Below are 13368 nucleotides of genomic sequence, written 5' to 3' on the forward strand. Positions count from 1 at the left end.
GCACCGGGAAGCCTGCCTGGCTCCTGGTAGGGACTCAGTAAACTCATTGGGTGGGCTCAGGAAGTTACGTGGCCTGTCTTTACATCCATCAAGTGTGATCAGTTTCAAACTTTGGAGACAGGGACGCTCAGCAGACAGCAAAGGAGTAGCTGCCTCTGATTTCTGACCTGTCAGTGCCGGATGCAAGATGCCCTTCGACTTCTGGGTAGACAAGTCTCCTTTCCTCTCCCCAGAAGTTTTCAGCAAACCCTGCACCACCTTATCTTGTAGGCCTCGGGCCATTTTCCTCCTTGGAGCCTGACTTTCCAATTCCTGAATAATGAAATCCCCAAATCCCCGTGTCAAGGACAAGTCAGGAGTCTGCAGCCGGCACCGGTCCTGGCTTCTGGGACTGCAGTCACGGAATTTGCATTTTTCCACGAGCTTGATCTCATAAATTTCTCCTGCGGAGGATTCATCGGACTAAAGATTTTCTATATCTCCTTTCCACAACCAAACTCAAGGAGAATTTCTAATTTTCTGCGAGGCCCGGTACTCAGCGGGGTTCTTTCCCAGGGTTTTGCTTCACCAAAAATATTGATTTCTTGAAGAAAAAAGCCACAATCGATCCAGCTTTCCCAAAAGCTTTAATGAGCAGAGTTTCTGCCAGGCTGAGCCAGTAGGGCTTGCTTCCCAGCAGGGAGGGAGGAGGACTTTGTCACAGCACACAGCCCTACGTGGCTCCCCAGGAGGGAGACAAACAGGTACCTTATTAAATGGCTCACCTGTCACTGAGGCAAGAGCTCTGGACAAGGCCACCTGAGGCTGGAGAACAGAAAGGCCCCTGTAGGGAGAAGAAAAGCAGTTCCTTTGCCACCTGCGAGGCAGTGGGAACAAGGGCTAAATTCCCTGGGCCTCAGTCTCCCCATCTATGAAATGGCCATCATCACGCTCCCCTCCGGCTGTTCCGGGACTGTTACCAAAGAGGATGATGAGATGTGGCCCAGACCAGGTGCCCAACAACTGCTTCCTTTCTTTTCCCTCTGGACTTTTTACAAGCCTCCTCCACTAAGAAAATGAGCCTTCACACAGTTTTGGTGTGTTTTGTTTGTTTATTTTGTTTTGTAATCATGTGAAAGTCCAAAGGCTCATGGTGAGCATGGTCTTTGCACTTAGCATCGGGCCAGAGCAGCTCGGGGATGGTAAAGAAATCCAAGCAGCATCTGCTGCCTGGGAAGAGTTGATAATTTGCTTGAGAACTTAAAAGGGAATATTTGCCAGCGATGGGTACCCCATCGAGGCAATTTTTATCCCAAAGCCCTGTGGGCAGAGACCAGTACTGACCAGCTGTTCCACGTGGACCATCGCTAAGCCCTTGAAGCCTGCCTCTGTGTCTGTGGAACTGACTTTTTGAGATCCACCTTCTGGGGTTTTGGTGGGGATTTTAAAAAGCATAAATAAAATGATGTAGGTGAAGGGGAGAGGGCAAAGCTCACTGGTAGAGAGAGTGCCTAGCATACAAGAGGTCCTGGGTTCAATCCTCAGTACTTCCATTAAAATTAAAAAAAAAAAAGGAGAAAGGTCAGCCTTTAAAAAATAATAATGTAGGTGAAACATTCAACATTGTGCCAGGCAGGTAGCAGACATGCAATCAATGCTTTTTGAATTTTATGACCCAACAATCAGAGAATAATTAAGGGCCATGCATCCAACATCCAGCAGAGCTGTGCTCAATGGACGTGAATGGAAAAAGTGAAGGAACCGTGGCCACTGGTCTCTGTGTCTTGATTCACAGTGACTTACTGCTGCCCCTGGATTCCCTCCCAGCCAGGAGGCGGGGTGCACAGGGAAGCAGATGGACGCATACTGTAAGCAGGACACACTCGGGTTCCAAATCCAGTTTCACGAGTCACCTGCTGTGTGACCTTGGCTGGGTGGAGGACCTCTTAGATCTCTGTATCTTCTCATGTCTACAGGATGGCAACAGTGACAGTCCCCTCCTCACAGGGCGAGGTGAGGATGGTGCGGGGCAGGCGCATGGGACTGGACCGTGGTGATGTGAGCTAACAGCAGGACAGACTCTGGTCCTGTCCCGCTCTAGGAATGGGGCTTCCCGAGGCCCTGGCGAGGAGCAGGAAAGAGAGTCAAGGAGGAAAGGAAGCGAGAGAGATGGAGGCCCCTCACACGGCATGAAGGGGCCCGGGTGGGGAGTCAGCAGAACACCAGAAAGAGAGAGAGGAGAAATGAGATCCCTTGAGCCCCGGAAACCCCTCAGCCCCAGGCAAGCCACGAGACTTGGTCTCTGTAAAGGTGTAGTTGAAGCAGCAGCAGCGCCGGGAAGCGCTGGGCCCAACCTAGAGAACAGAGCAAGAAAACAAGGGGACTGCCAGAGGGTCCTGGGCAAATTCCCGGAGAGCGCTTCCCAGCCCCGGGGCCACCGCTCAGGGCAGGAGCTCAGTGCAGGGCATCAACCACGTCCGTCACCCTGCACATCCCCTAGCACCCTGCCTGCTGGCTGGCTGCCTTGCGCTGACATTTCCCAAACTGGTTGAGTCCCATTCCATGGGACTGCCACCAAGAGAGGGGCTGCTGGAAGAGCCATTGGCTCTTCTGTTAACCACTGAGAGCCCAGGAATAAACAGACACAGAGACGCTTAGAGGAAAGTGAGGTATCAAGACTAGAGGACAGAACAAGAAACTGAGGCGTGTGCCCAGCCCCCAAGCAAGGAAGCTCTGACAGCTGAAATCCCCAGAGGGCTCTGCAAATAACGTGTATGTGTTTAACGTCACAGTTTAAAGAATGTGACTATAATTGCATAAACCAGGAGGAGCAGCAACGATCATGAAGCTAGCTAACATTCCTGAGCCTTTACTGTGTGCCGGGCACTGATGGGTTGCATCTTTTTTGACCCTCACAAAAATCCCATCATCTGGGCATCATCTTTGTGCCCATTGTACAGGTTAGGAACCTGAGGCTTCCCGAGGGCAGCTCATCACCCAGAGCAACAGAAGAGCTCTGAGAGCTGACCGGCTAAGTTCCAGGTTCCAGTCTTTAGACCCAAGAACAGCGAGTGGGGTAGGCATGTGCCCCCCTAAGACAGAGATCTGTCACCCCAACAAGGGGGAGCATGTGCCAGCCAGGCAACACTCCAGCCCACAGCCCAGTGCACCTCAAGACATGCTCTCATCCAACACTTGCCTTTAGCACCAGCTATATCCAGTGAAATCCAATCTAAAATGAAGCTTCCCCTCAGCCTTTTTGTGTTTCGGTTATACAGTCATTAAAAGTGGAAAAAAAAACCCAAAAACCATCTAAATGCAGAGTCATCAGCCCATACGCTCCACGTACTCCAGCCCCCGAAGGCATATTTTCACATTTCACATTTCCCGCGGTTCAGTTCAAATAGTCGTTTCTGACAATTAGTAAAGAACTCTCCCCTAACCTAGGAAACCTATTTTTTTTCTGTCTCCAGGAAAACAGGGTGTGTGATTATAAGAACCTGATTATCAGCTCTTTCAGAAGGATCCGGCTGCTTGGGCTGTGTTTGTGGCGTTGGACGCAACAGCGCTGAAAACACGACCTGCGCAACATTGTAATTATTGTCATCAATCACGCTACCCTCGAAGCACTAAGTGAGGACCTTTTTTCTGGAAGGGAAACAAAGCAAACCCTTTCTCGATGACAAGCAACTAGTCAAGGGAGAGGCAGTTAGCCTAGGGGTCTGAGTCACCCAGATAAGAGTTCCGATCGCAGTCCTGCCATGGGGGCAAGTCCCAAAGTGCCTGGTACAAAATTAACTCTCTCTAAACGGTAGCAGGATTTCTCTCTGATATCTTTACAGGGGCTGGGCGTGCGCTCTGTAAATGATCAAGTCCTCTCTACGCACTCTTGTTCATCGTCCAGATAAGACGTTCACCTCTTAGACCTGAGGAAGTCACTCCCCTTCTCTCCTTCTTCTTTGGGAAAAACTCAGATCATAAAGCTCCAAGTGACATGAGAAGACCATCAGCTTAGGTTCCCTGGCTTCAGTTTCCCATCTGTAAAATTGTTTGGATCTCGTATTCTTTTTTTTTTTAACTGAAGTACGGTCAATTACAATGTGTCAATTTCTGGTGTGCAGCACAACGTCCTGGTCATGCATATGCATACATATATTCATTTTCATATTTTTCTTCATTAAAGGTTATTACAAGATATTGAACATAGTTCCCTGTGCTATACAGAAGAAAATCTTTTAAATCTATTTTTATATATAGTGGCTAACATTTGTAAATCTCATACTCCCAAATTTATCCGTTCTCACCTTCTTTCCCTGGTAACCATAAGATTGTTTACTATGTCTGCAAGTCTGTTTTTTAGTGTCTTTTTTTTTTTTTAGATTCCACATATGAGTGATACCATATGGTATTTTTCTTTTTCTGGCTTACTTCACTTAGAATGACGATCTCTAGTTCCATCCATGTTGCTGCAAATGGCATTATTTTATTCTTTTTTATGGCTGAGTAGTATTCCATTGTATAAATATACCACAACTTTCTTATCCAGTCATCTGTCGATGGACATTTAGGTGGCTTCCACGTCTTGGCTGTTGTATATAGTGCTGCTGTGAACACTGGGGTGCATGTATCTTTTCACGTTAGAGTTCCTGGTCCTCATATTCTTTAATCACTAAACAGAGAATAATAAATCATTTTTGAAAGGCGGCAAAAAAAAAAAGTAAAAAGTTACAAAAATTCAAATGATGTAGAGATGTAATCATAATAGAGAATTCTTTGGGCCATACCTCGTAAGTGCATTACATATATTAACTTATCATCTTAAGAATTCTATAAAGGATATGCAATGATTATCACCATTTTTGCAAAAGAGAAACTTATGCACCAAAAGAACAACATCAAAAAAAATTGGCCGGTTCCCCTCTGCTGCCCTAGTGTGTTGTGAATTTTGGCGGAAGCAGAGGAAATGTCCTCCTTGGTGCCCAGCACTCAGCTGCTCCATGAAGGAGTTTTTTTTTTTCCCTCTGTTGGCCACTAAGCCTCTGTTGCCCGCCGCACTCCTACGAGGGAAGCAAAGTGAGGATCTGTGTTCCCACTGGATCAGAGAGGGAAATTGACTTCTTTGAGGGTGCTCAGCTGGCTAAAGCCGGAATGGAAACTTGGTCTCTGGGTTCCACTCCCCTTTCCCATGCTCCACAGACACCTCATCCATCCATCCACTCCACCGAAGTCTCCTGAGTGCCTCCCACATGCCAGGCTGTGGGCCGCGCAGCTGCACCCACCCAGGCTGGATGTCACCAGGGTGTGAGCGGGGGCAGTGGCTGCGAGAAATGGTGAGCGGGCAGGGTCTGCGTCTCTCCTTTCTCCGCCCCCTCCTCTCTCTTCCCTGTTTATTCTTCCTCTTATTTTCTTCTCTGTGGGGCTTCACCACCCACACAGCTACATTCTGATAAAGTTAATAATCAGCGTGTCAGCTTTAAATGCCAGTTAGCTCAAGGAAGAGAACCTACTTGCCAAAAAAAAAAGGAAAAAAAGGAAAATTCCAGTTGGGCTAACCGAGTACCATGATGCCCAGTCTGCAGGACCTGGATTTTGCATTCATTCATTCATTCATTCATTCATTCTCAAGACAAGCATCTATGAGCATCTATCTATTAGATGTTAGACGTTGTTCTCGGTCGGAGGTCAGCCACCTTCTTCTGTAAATGGCACGAGAGTGAATATTTAAGGCTTGTGGGCCCTGTGGTTTATGCCACAACTGCCTGCTCAATGCTGCTGCTGTAGCGTGGACAATACCCAAGCAAACAGGGGTGGCTACGTTCCAGTCAAACTTTACACACAGAAACAGGAGGCAGGCTGGAGTTTGCCTGCCCCTGCTCTGGGCGCTGGGGCCCGGGGGAGAAGGAGACCCAGGTGCTCCCCTCGTGGAGGTCAGAGTCTGGAAGTGAAGAGAGACCCGGACGGTGCGCTGTGATAACAAGAGGGAGGATAAAGGGGGCAATGATGACAGGTGGTAGCTAATTACATGTGGAGCACCTACTACATGCTGGAAACGTCATCTAAGTTACTTCATTTATTTGTCCAACAACCCTGAGAAAAAGGTATTGTCTAGCATCATTTACAGATGAGAAGAAAATGAGGCTCGGGTGGACGAAAGGACTTGCCTGGACCACATGACAGAGACAAATGGAGAATTTTACGGGGAGAGGGTTGGGACACAGACGGATGGTGACCAACTGCTGATCTTGGTGGAAATACCAGTCGGGGAGCCCCTCTCCTCCTGTCACAGAAGACAACTCCTTTTCCCACTGGACAAAGGGAGCATGGATCCCAGCAGTGCCCAGGGGGCTGGAAGCCCCCCCGGGGAAGGAACTGGGTTGTGTCCTTTCCATCTCCTGGGAGCCCTCAAGGAGGTCCTGGAAAGCCTGCCGAGTTGTTGTCTAGTTGCCTCCCCGAAGGACACACAGGGTGTGTGACCGGATCAGGCAGGACTCCCTCCCATTCTTGGCCCCACCCTCCTAAGAGCTCACCAGCCTGACCTCAGGGCAGGTACGTGTGTGCCCGGCCCCTCGGGACTGAAGGCTACATCCTGAGCTCCCGTCAAAAGAGAGGGGGCGCGGCTTCCAACCTGCTCAGTTCTCTGCAGCCTCAGCACCAGCTGCCACAGGGAGAGGTTAACGAGCGGAAAGAGCTTTTTTTTTAACACACACACACATACACACACACACACACACACACACACATACACACTCACATATACACACACACATACACACTCACACACACAGATACACACACACACACACACACACACACACACACAGAAGAACATGCATTTCCCAGTAAACCCTAACTGGTAAAGGCAAAATCAGCCAACACTTCCATAAATAAAACATCACATTCGTCTTTTGTGAATCCGTTCTGACCTCATGCTTTCCCGATACAACAGGCAGATGTGTGTCAAGCAGAAACAATCAACTTGAGTTATTTATTCCTTTATTGCTTAAAAATGAGCAGAAACAGTAATCAAGGATTTTTTGTGTGTGTGCCCATTAAAATTTTACTTTTTAATAATCATTTTAACTAAAGTCAGAAATGCCGGAGTCAGATGAAGTTAATTGGCTTTTATTTCTGTTTTTCACTCTGCGACGGCACGTTTGTGAGCTTCCTAGGAATGAATGTAGTAGCCTTTCGTCACATCTTCAACAGTTCCAGCCCACAGGATTGATTACTGTGCCGATTGCCTTCTCTGAAGCATGTGCGCTGGTGGGGTGGGTGAAGAGATGGAGGGTGGGGGCAGAGAGGTCCAAAGAGGGACACATTTTAAATCATTGACACTGAGCTGGCTGCCAGTCTGTTTCTGGATAAATTCGTGTCATAGAAATCTGCAAGGAACTTTAAGAGATAAGAAATGATATATTCCTTTTGACACTATCTGGATGCCAGAGGGATGTTTCCAAACCTCGTCTCAAGCAGGGAGCCCAGAATGTGTCATTACCCTTCAGGCTGCTGGTTGAAGGACTGTGTACAAGAGATTGTGTGTGGTAGGGTTCGGTCTATATTCAGAAAGAAGAATTTAAAATGCTCATTATCTCAATTCCTCTCTAGGGGAAAAAGCAGGCTGTAAGGATGCCAAAAGCTGCAGCTATATCTGTTTGTAAGCCTTTTCGCTTGTAGATTCACTTAAAGGAAAGCTATCAGAAGAGAGACTGAAGCTTATTACATTGTTTTCGACCTTCATTCTTTTGTACATGTCGATCCCTTTGCCTTGGATGCCCTTTCTCACCAAAAACGTCTACTTTTCCTTTAAAATCCAGCTCAGAATTCTGCTTTGAATATGCTGAATTAACTCCTAGCAGACATCAATCCTCCCGGAAATTACCACCATAAACCATGCACAGAGTCCAAAAAGCAACTACATTGAAGGGTCTGGAGGCTGATGGAAAGCAGGCACATTTTGGAGGGGAGTCAAAACATAGAAAGGACTGGTGCAGGGTGAATTCTTCATTTTCATAGCTTTGGTCTGAGGTTGGGCTGTGATCCCAGAGTGGTGATAGAAAATTCATCCATCATTATGACCCGAGGACCAGGAGGATAGAGTCCACCAGAAAGTCAGAGGAGGAATCCAGGAGAGGAGAGAGTTACAGAAGGGGATCCCCAGGTTTTGAGTGTGAGCTTCATCCACGTGTCTGGCCAGCCCCACGGACCATGCATACCTGGGGAAGACTTGAAACAGCCCAGAGCCCTGAGAATTGAGCTACCAGCCCCAACAGGCAAGCCAGGGATGACAGTTTGAATCTAACTAACTACCTGCTAAAAAAAAAACAACATCAACATTCTCGGGAGGGATATCCCAGAAATCAGAATTTCCCACACAATAACAAGCAAAATGTTCAGGATAGAATCCAAAATTACTCAACATATAAAGAACTAGGAGAATGCAACCCATTTGCAAGGGGAAAAAAAAGTCAAAAGTGATAAACCACATGACTCTGATATTAGAATCACTAGAAGAAAATTATCATTGTGCTCAATGAGGGAAGAGAAAAAAATGCGAATGAGTACAGGATAGGCAATATCAGCAGAGAAATAGGATGTGTGTGTGTATGTGTGCACCAAAAGGGAAATCCAGACCTGAAAAATACAATATCTGAAATTTAAAATCTACTAGGTTGATAATGTTGAACTTCCAGCTTTAGCTTAGGATACAGAAAACTGGAAAGAACATTGTTCTCACTTTTATAAAAAAAAAAAAACAGTAACACAGTCCAGACAGTCTGAAAAATTAAAAACACTTCTTGAATTCATTGCATACAGACACTGGGCATATTATATTCAAATTGCTGAAAACTTAAAACAACATCCTGAAGGCATCCAGAGAGGAGAAGGAGACATTGCATACGAAGGAACAAGGATAAGAAATACTACAGTTATGGTTAGAGACTATACGGTCCAGAAGATGATGGAGTGACATCTTTAAAGCGATGAAAGAAAAATGCAGCCAACACAGAATTTTATACCCAGCAAAGGCACCTTTTGAAACTGAGAGAGAAATGATGGATTTCTCAGAGAAACAAAAAAACAGAAATTCATTGTCAGCAGACTTGCACTACAAGAAATGTCAGGTGTTCATCAGACAGAAGGGATATGATGCCAGAGAGAAACAGGGAGCTACCAAAAAAAAAGAAGAAAGAAAGAAAGAAAGAAAAGGAAAAGAAAAAAAAAGGGGAAGGGGAGCACTAAAAGTAGAAAAAAATGAAGTTAAATATCAAAATCATTTTTTATTTTTAACTGCATCAAATCATAACTGACCATTTAGACCAATAAAGTAGTGATGTGCTATGCGTTTATAGCACGTAAAAAAAATGTTTGACAACAGTAGGACAAAAGACAGGCAGGAAGAATTGGCTGTGTACTCTTGTAAGGTCCTTTCACTACAAGCAGTGAATACTGAACACTGTAATATTTAAAGATAGATACTTCTCTTTGAAAGACACTTTGAGACATGAAAAGACAATCACAGACTGGGTGAAAATATTGGTAAATCACGTATCTGTTAAAGGACTTGTATCCAGAATATATAAAGAACTCTCAAAACAAATTAATAAGAAAAAAATCCAAAGGGAAAAAAATAAATGAACGATTTGAACACTTTACCAAAGAATATAGTTAGGTTTATTTACTTTTAGAGGAGGTACTGGGGATTGAACCCAGGACCTCGTGCATGCTAAGCATGCGCTCTACCACTTGGGCTACACCCTCCCCCGGGCAGTTTCTTGTAAAGTTAAATATACACTCATCATAGGACCCAACAAATCCATTCCTAGCTATTCACCCAAATGAAATGAAATGTGTATACAAATGTTTATAGCGGCTTTATTCTCAACCAACAAAATCTAAATACAAGGCTAACTATTCATCAAGTGGTAAATAGAGGAAGAAACGAATGGTCCGTCTTTACAGTGGACTGCTTCAGTTACAGAATAACGCCACTCTTAGTACAGGATCGAGGTTCAGCAGCACGGGAAAATCTCAAAGTCACCTAGAAAGAGACGGAACAGGGAGTTTTCAGTGTGGATGAGCTCAGCCAGGCTCAGGTTGCCAGGAAATCACCCACCTGGTTGATTCCAGCTGACGTCTGTCTCATGAACTTCCTGTTCAAGGAGCAGAAGCAGAGGAAGGGAGGGGGAGGGGAGATGGCTGTCCACAGCATCTGGGGACCTGGGCTAGGCAAAGGGCTGGCCTTAGAGTCAGGAGATCTGCATTCTGATCCCAGTGCCACCTCAAATGATGGCTCTAAACCTGGCCTTAAATTCCCCAGGCCCTGTCTCTGGAATGCCCCAGCTTGCCTGGAAACCTGCTGCTTGTTTCAAGACCATTTTCTGTGACTCTTGTCTTGCTCTGAGCAGAGTTAGACATGTTCCTCTTCGCTCCTCAGCATCCTGTTCATTCCTCAATTGCAGCCGCTGCCATATTTAATTACGATCATTCCTGGTCAGGGTCACAATGTAGGAAGAACCAGGGAAATAGATGATTAGGGGGGTGGGGGGTGGCAGTTCCTGTTCCAAGCTCTTCCCCTCACTGTGTGGGACCCTGGGGAAGTCCTTTTTCCTCTTTGGGGCTCTAGCCCTCACTGTTGTGAGGTTTCAAACAAGGAAAGAAAAATGCACATAAACTACTTGTTATCATGATGGGCGCACGCTAACTGCACATAAAGATCAGGCTCTCCCCGCAAGAAAACGGCTAACTCTTTTAAGACAGGGACCCCTTGCCTTGTGTGTCTCCCAAGGATCTGGACTTTGCCAACAGCTTGAAGTGTTTTCATGTCCTGGCTTTACCTCTTGTCAGCTAAGTGGCCTTAAGGCAAATCATTTTATTTCTCTGAGCCTCAATTTCCTAATATGTAAAATGGTGGCTTTTGTTAGGAAAAATCTGGACCATTAATGTGAAGTGTCTGGTACTGTCTGGCACTCATTATTATAAAAGCCTCAAATTGTTGAAGTCAGCCCTTTAAAATGTAGGGCCTGTGAGATCAGGAATTGTTTCTACCTTCGCTAGCATATCCCCAGGGCTGCCATGTACAGTTGCACAAGTTGTGCACTGCACAATTCCAGAGCATCCTTTATACAGATTTGATGTGAATTGTGCGCTCCAGAGTTGTGTAGTGCATCAGCTCTGCAAACACCATGCCTGGCATTATTCTAGGGGCTGTAAACAGGATCAGTTCCTACTCTCATAGAGCTTATATCATAGTAAGGAGGGGGCAGAATACACAAGACAATTAACTAAATGTTACAAATGAATAAAATAGGGTGATGTGACAGTGATTAGGCAAGCGAAGCTTTCAAGGTGACAGTGATGAACTGAGGCATGAATGTGTGCTGTGAAAATATGGAGTGAGGTATTATAGAAAAATCACAAAGACAAAGGCCCTGGGTCAGGCGTGAGTGTGGCGAGAAGTGGGCAGAGGGCTGGCCATCGTGAGCACACAGGAACAAGTAAGGACAGCATGCCCTTCTAAAGGCTCCAGGCAGTCACAGAAGATTTCCATCAGGGGCTGGACATGATGAAATTTGTGATCTATAAGGGGGAGGGGTGGAATCAGGGGCTAATCAGGAGGCTGAAAGGGGGTGGGGGTTATAGCTCAGTGGTAGAGCGTGTGATTGGCATCCACGAGGTCCTGGGTTCAATCCCCAGTACCTCCAATAAGGGGGGAAAAAAAAATCAGAGGCTGATGCAATCATCCTGGCTGGAGATAAGGACCACAAGGACCAGAGGGTGAATGTCAGCACCAGGGGATGCAGTCAGTGTGCATCAGAAGCAGAGGAGTAGATGCGAATGGACCAGATGTGGAAGAGAAGGAGGGAGAACGGCTCTCCTCTTGGGTGGATAGGGAGCTACTTATGGAGACGGGAAGCCTGGAAGAGGGAGTTCGGGGGGAGAGTTTGCAGTGCCTCTGAGGCAGCCACGTGGAGCTGATAGCTTTCATCTGGTGCCCAGTTTTATTAATCTGCTGGATGAATGAGTGAATGAATGAATGGATGGATGGATGGATGAGGCTCCAGGTACTCTCTAACGTGAGCATAATAATTCCTCTCTTTGTGAAAGTCAGAAGAGCTCAGGGAGAGATAAAGTTGCCTCTGATGCCACCCTGAAGAGAGGCAAATGGTCCGGGTGGTCCGACCCTGAGCTGCCCGCCACCCTTCACCTGCCCCCTCCACCTTGTCCATCACCCTGGCTGTCCCAGAGCTCCCCGCATTCCTTCTCCAGGCTCCAGGCACCTCCTGCTGCAGCCCAGGATTGGCCAAGCCCCTTCTCAGCCTGGGAAGCCCTGCCCTGCTCCCAGGATGCCAGGTCAGAGTGGCCCAGCCGCTGAGGGCCCAGAGGCCAGGGCAGTGGGTGCCAGACCCGTCAGTGTATCACTGAGCAGTGCGTTCTGGTCGGGGGTCCCGCTGAGCTGGGTGGATGGTGGATGGGAGGTGGGCGCTCCTGGTGTCCTGGGCGAGGGGGAGCCGGCGCTGCAGGGCCGGGCTGCAGTTCAGCCTCTGCGCACGTTCCCCGCGACTCCCTCCCCGCTGTTCTCCACATTCCTCTGCTCCTTCCCTCCGTTTGGTCTTTTCATCTTCTAGCAGGTGTTGTCTCAAACCGCAGGTGTCTTCGAACACTGGGGGTGGGTGACAATGTCAGTGCACTTCTTTCTGCACCATTTCATTTTAAATGCTCTTCAGAGAGACCTGGAACTTCACCCTAGAGCTATGGGACCAGGTAGACTCGGGCTTAGATCCTGTTCATGACAAGCTGTGCTGCCTGGAGCCAGTGGCTTCCCCTCTCTGAGCCTCAGATCCCTCCCCTGCAAAATGGGCTCCTTGTTCTTCGTGAGCGCTTCCCCCATGGGCCCTAGATCTCAGCACGAGGTCTGGCCCCGAACAGCAGTGGACTGAGTGCTAATGCACTGCTTTCTCCCAGGTGAATGTGAGACCAAAGACCCAGGAAGCTCACTTCACAGATTCAGACATCGCTCTTGAGACGTTCATACGGAAAGTCTTTTGGGGGCCTGTGTGAGTCAGCGCCTGGGCCAGGTGTTGGAGCCGATGAAGTGTGAGTGGGATGTGGGATCCCAGCCCCCAGTAAAGGAGAGTTATGGGGGTGCAGGGTGACCTGGGAGTCAAAAGACCCCCCTGCCAACTTGGCATCGGGGAAGGCTGCTGGGAGGCGGGGTGCCTCAGCTGAGACCTGGAGGAGGAAGAGGAATTCCAAGGTCAAGGTGGGGGATGTAACCTGCTCTGAGGCAACCAGAGTGTGGAGCTTACATCAGAAGAAAGCACACACCGAAGGAGGGAGGAGGAGGCTCAAATAGGGGAAGGATCGCCATCCCATCAGAGAGGGTCTGGC

At 47.5% G+C, this 13368-nt stretch overlaps 1 non-coding gene across 1 annotated transcript; it reads left to right on the forward strand.

The window, feature by feature from the left end:
* The first annotated feature begins 11608 nt into the window (after positions 1 to 11608).
* TRNAA-GGC (transfer RNA alanine (anticodon GGC)) lies at positions 11609 to 11681 on the forward strand. Its single transcript has one exon. It is a non-coding gene; the product is annotated as a tRNA-Ala (tRNA).
* The last annotated feature ends 1687 nt before the right edge of the window (positions 11682 to 13368 follow it).

The sequence above is a fragment of the Camelus bactrianus genome, chromosome 22 (genome assembly GCF_048773025.1).
Source record: "Camelus bactrianus isolate YW-2024 breed Bactrian camel chromosome 22, ASM4877302v1, whole genome shotgun sequence".
Lineage (NCBI taxonomy): Eukaryota > Metazoa > Chordata > Mammalia > Artiodactyla > Camelidae > Camelus > Camelus bactrianus.